The 6184-nt window shown below is 29.3% G+C and overlaps 1 long non-coding RNA gene across 1 annotated transcript; it reads right to left on the minus strand.

Annotated features, from left to right (window-relative positions):
• Positions 1–1210: 1210 nt before the first annotated feature.
• Positions 1211–2574, minus strand: LOC145957102 (uncharacterized). Its single transcript, XR_014433524.1, has 2 exons — positions 2412–2574; positions 1211–1528 (listed from the first exon to the last, which is right to left on the minus strand). It is a non-coding gene; the product is annotated as an uncharacterized LOC145957102 (long non-coding RNA).
• Positions 2575–6184: the final 3610 nt, after the last annotated feature.

Genomic DNA, 6184 nt, shown 5'->3' on the forward strand with positions numbered 1-6184 from the left:
ATATTTATAAATAAACTAATAATTTGATAAATATGACTTAGTATATATTAATATATTTTTACAAAAATATAAATATATAAGAAAAGATATGTATATTTCTAATTAATATACTTATATTTTTGTAAAAGTATATTAATATATAATAAATTATATTTATCAAATTATTAGTTTATCTATAAATACACTAATAATATTATTGATATTAATTTATTAGTAATATTATAAAAATAATAATATATAAATTTTATTTATTTATTAAAGATAAATATATATCATTTGATACATTGAAGAAAATTATAATATGCATTAATTGGAATAGACAAATAATTGTATAATTTTGAAACGTTGTATATATATATATATATATATATATATATATATTAAAATTATTAAATTTTTAATGAGAGAGACTAAAATCGCACAATTATGATATTTGAGGGACTAAAATTGTTCAATTAAAAATTGAAGGACCTTGCACAATTGCAATCCTTTAGAGACTAAAATTACTCAATTAAAACTTTGGAGATCAAAATTACACAATTGCAATATTTAAGGGATCAAAAACGCAATTAAGCCTAATTAATATAATCTTTAATTATAAAATCTCACAATATATTCATATAAATACAATTATCAATAGTTACCAAAACCAACATATTTAATTATCATAAAATATAATAAATTTAATAATAAAATAAACGTTAATCAACTTTCATTTATAAAAATAAAAATATCAAAATTATTAATAAAATATCTATATTATATTTTATAAAGAAAAATAAGATTTTTTCCTAGGTAAAATAAAATATATTAAAATGAAATATAATGAGTCCTTCAACCCATAAACAATTACAAGAAACAACCAAAAACAGAGAGATAAATTCAATCTCTTTAGCAGCCTAGAATGTATAACAGAACAAATCAAACTAAAAATAATCTAAAACAAACAAAGCCAATCAAAATTACTAAAAAAACATAAGGCTAATACTAATCATTCAACAGTCAAGCATAATGACGAAAAATCACTTCTTTCTTCGGGACAGAACAAATATACCAAACGAAAACGAGATGTTATAAGATATAACGCAATGAAACAGTGAAATAGAGAGTATATATTGTGACACCCTCTACCCCAACATAATTACAATAGATATAAACCATCTATATATAAATTCTTTCTTAGTCTAATATAAAATAATTATCTCAAGTATCATTGGGTAAAAGATGCACATTCATAATTTTCAACTGTAAGTATCAAATTGTCAAGAAATAATAAAATAAAGATTATAGATTAATCCCAGTAAAGGTGGCAGGGCCTCCTAGTTAGGAATTAACTTATAATCTTTTAGTAAAATTATAATATGACAAAAATACACACTTTCAACATAAATAACATAAAAATTACAAAAGAAAAATAATAATAATTTAACAATTAGTCTAGCTAATCCCGATGTCACATCCTATCAGAGCGAAACCCAAACAGAAGCCTAAGCTTCACCACCAACATCCTCAGCCTCATGCTAATTATCTGCATCATAATTTAAATATACACAAAAATGACAAGGGAGTGAGAAACTTCTCACTCAGTTGCAGATATAGAAATAAAAGTTAAATAGCACACACACACGCAATATAATTCACATATATAATCAATCTCACATATATGCTTATGTATAATGATTTCCTTGACTTGACTCACTAATGTATGCATGTGGCGCCATACGGAAGTTCACATATCATCATTGGTGACCCGAAGGCACACCTATACAATTGTCGGTGACCCTAAGGTACACCTATCATTGGTGTTCATACACCTCGTTAGCATATCGTGGGTGACCCAAAGGTACACCTTGTTAGTCGTGGGTATGCGGCCTCAGCGGCACACCTGGAGTAATATGTGCATATGATGCATGTCATACATTCACAGACTCAACCTTTAGCATGTTACACATATCATATTCATATTTCATAATTAAGAATTATTTCAATAATCCAATTTAATAGTCCAATAGTCCAACAGTCCAAACAGTCCAACAGTCCAAACAGTCCAATAGTCCAACAGTCCAACAATCCAACAGTCCAGAGGTTGCTTAGGTATCATATTTTTCAATAATAATATATTAAGATCTTTTAAGTAAAGTAGGAAGCTTAAAAGGTAATATAAGATAATAAGGAGGCTCAGCCTTCCATTTAAATAATAGATTACAAATTTATAAATACTTAGGAGGCTTAGCCTTCCATTCAAATAACAGATTCTAATATGTAAATAAATAAGATATAAAACAAAACACATCAATAATACATATTCAAAGAAATAAACAACAGGCAAGGGATCGGGAGCCAATCCAACAAACAAACTATTTAACAATTATTCCCACATCCCCAAGCGAGGTTTCCCACTCCCCCCTTACCTGGGTTTACAGAAATTTGGGCAGAATCTCCTCCTCTCTATCTTTCCTTAAAAGGAATCGGAATTAGGGCAGAATCTCTTCCTCTTTCTCCTTAAACAAGGCACTAGAGTAGAACCTCCTTTTCTTTCTCTTACTTTCTCTCTCTATTTCTCCAGAATTTCCTTCTCTCTAGAATTCTGAATTTTCAAAACCTTAGGCCCCTATTTATAGAAATTTTGAAGTTACTATGCACTATGCACTATTCATTAAAATAATATTATAAGTTACTATGCACTATTCATTAAAATATTCAAATTAATTATAATTTTGAAACTTAAGAATCCGCAGCCCCTCGTAGCCGCCCCTCATGCGCAGCCATTCACTATTTGCATAGTAAAACACTATTCATAAATACGTATATATGAATAGTAAAATATGTATACATAAATAGTAAAATACGTATACATAAATAGTAAAATACGTATATGTGAATAGTAAAATACATAAATAAAATACTTATTCACATAATAAATACATAAAAAATATTTCTTTTCATTGACTAAAATTTGGGATGTTACAATTCTCCCCTCCTTTTAGAAATTTCGTCCCCGAAATTTTTGCAATGGTAAACTCTTCGCATTCTTACTTCTAATTCTTATGCAACATCACTACCTTGTTGATGTACAACTTTTATCAATTTCCTCAAAGTATTTGCTTAGGGAAAGATCTTGACGAATTTATCCACTTAAACACAAACAAAATCAATTTCTTAAGCGTCTTAGACAAATCTTCCACTAGGGTCTATCTATTCACCATCTTACTTCCAAAATGGAGCATCTAAGTGCTACAAGATTCTTAAAAACTTCTAGTATGCTAGCCATAAATATACAATTGCTTTACTCCTCTCTTCATCTTAGGTCACAAAATATCTTCTTAAGATTTTGGTACATCTTAGTAGTTTCTGAATGGATACTAAAGATACTCTTATGACCTTCTTCTAGGATTGCTTTATTAAATTCTAGCACACTAGGAATGCACAACTTATCCTTAAATCTCAAAACTCCATCCACTCCAAATTTAAACTCACTCTCCATACCTTGATTCAAGTTCTTTACTTCGCTTTCCATATTAGACCATCACGCTTCCCTTGCGCCACTCTGATACATTTTAGTAACTCCTAAATAAATGTTAAGAGTACTCTTATGTCCTTTCAAGTTTTATAACTAAACATCCAACTGTGTCCTTTCTAATCTCTTGCTTATTTGGGTCACTAATAAAGGATCTAACTCCTAGTTCCTCTAATCTCATCTATTAGTTACTTCCAACATAAATAATTCAATGCTACTATGGTAATCTTACACATCAAGCATAAGTTTCTAAATTCTGCAATCAAATTCAATCCTTAAATCATCAAAATAATAATTTGGTTATCATTGTAATCCAGATATTTGCCACAACATCAACACCTAAGCATTAGATACACATATCAGATCACTAATTTTACTACTCTATCTACAACCAATTCAAACTCTTCTATGATCAATTCTAAAGATCAGGTACCTAAGCATAATGTACACTCGGTATCCATATCAGTTCTCAAGTTTCACCATTTCATCTTCACCCAAGTCATAATCATATCCATCACCTTAACCTATAGCCTTATAACTTGTTACCAAAATAAATCAACTAATTATGCTCCTATAATTTTCTTCAACAATCCATTCGCTATTCATACTTAATCTCACAATACTAGAAGTAACCTTATAATCCAACTTAAATTTCTAATTTAAGCCAAAAAGATTCATCTCTCTAATCATAATGAAAGATAAAGATTTCCTCAAAACATCAATCACCACAATGGCTTTAGCCAAATAATAAGATCAAAATTTTACTCCTTAAGAAATTTCAACTATTTCTTTTATCTCGTATTCAACCCCTTTGGTCAAAATATATTTAAGGTTCTTATGATCACTAAATACCTCAACCATAGAATCATATAGTTAGTGTTTCCAAATCTTAATATAAATGACAAAGTCGCTAACAAGGTTATGGGTAAGGTAATTTCTCTCATGAATTTTCAATTTCTTAGAAACATAAGCTACTATCTTTTCTTCTTGCCACAATATTCTTCCTAAACCTATTTTCAGAGACATATTTATATATCACAATAATCTTACTAAAATCTAGTAATATTAACACTAGTCAATCTTTCCTTAAGAGTTTGAAAACTACTTCCTCAATTGTTATCCCATACTAATGTAACTCCTTTCTAGTCAATTCAGTCAAAGGTAATAGTAAGTAATTCAAAGAAGTAAGCAACGAAATGATTTGGGTAGTTAAAAATATACACAGGTTCGAGAATTCCTGATATAGATTATCCTTACGGTTGATTCCAAGGGTAGGCAAGAAACAACCTAGTGAACTGAAACATCTTAATAACCAAAGAAACGAAGGCAAAAGCAATTTTTATAGTGAGAGCAGTTTAAACCATGAACAGCTGTTAAAAAAATTACTCACTGAATTTTCATATAAACTATCAAACAAGACTCCTGATTTTACTAATTGACTCAAGTATCTCTCACTTAAGCACAACTTAAGTAGATCTTCCTCCGCAAGAAATTTCATGGTCTAAAATACTCACCTCATACAATCCAAATTCATACTTAGACAATCTAGTTTAAATCTATTTTTATGCCTAACAACTCAAAATATCATGATAGCATATATCTACCTGACAAACCGAGTTGTATTCATCCAAGTGATTTCAAACCTATCTCAAACGAAAGTTAAGTGAATAAGCTACAACTCTTTATGAAGACATAAGATTTCCAAGAGATCATCTCTTTAGCTAAAGATTCAAATATCACCACTAATAAATTCAGTGCTTACTAAATTTCTAATCACCAAGGCAGTCATAACTTGAAGTTCTAGATTTTTGTTTCATCTTATCCTAGTTCTATTGAAAAGATAATATCTAAAGCCATATTCTTCATAAAGACCTCAAAATATAAATTTTGTCGATATAATACTCATACTATCATAACAAACTATAATGAAAATATTTTCGACACCAAATAGCAATAATGTATCAATATATCTAATGCCACAAAATACCTCAACTTTTTCCAAATTCACTACTTAATTTCTCATTCAAGTCTCTCCTTACTTTTCTCAATCAAAACAACTCACATGCTACCTAAACCATAAATAATTAACATACCAATAATAACACTTAAGGAAATTAACATCATTTCGATCTCTCACCAAAGAGACAACCACCTTTAGATTCAACCTGCTACAACTATAGATGTCAGAAACTTCACCAATCATAAACTCTTAGTACACTCAATATATCACCTCCCATTCAAGGTTCTAATAATTCGAGTTGGCTAACACTATCATGATTATCATTCCTCTGATTACAAACTAACTTAACAATCTCAAACTCAACAATATCAACACAAGACGAACATCATCATCATAGTACACAACAAACAAGACATAGTCAGAGTACACAACAGAGTCATGATAAGCACATAACACACACGGTTGATAAAATCGACTTGCTCTGATACCACTAAATGTGACACCCTCTACCCCAACATAATTACAATAGATATAAACCATCTATATATAAATTCTTTCTTAGTCTAATATAAAATAATTATCTCAAGTATCATTGGGTAAAAGATGCACATTCATAATTTTCAACTGTAAGTATCAAATTGTCAAGAAATAATAAAATAAAGATTATAGATTAATCCCAGTAAAGGTGGCAGGGCCTCCTAGTTAGG

This window comes from Cajanus cajan, chromosome 1, assembly GCF_000230855.2.
Source record: "Cajanus cajan strain Asha chromosome 1, NIPB_CcT2T_4, whole genome shotgun sequence".
Classification (NCBI taxonomy): Eukaryota; Viridiplantae; Streptophyta; class Magnoliopsida; order Fabales; family Fabaceae; genus Cajanus; species Cajanus cajan.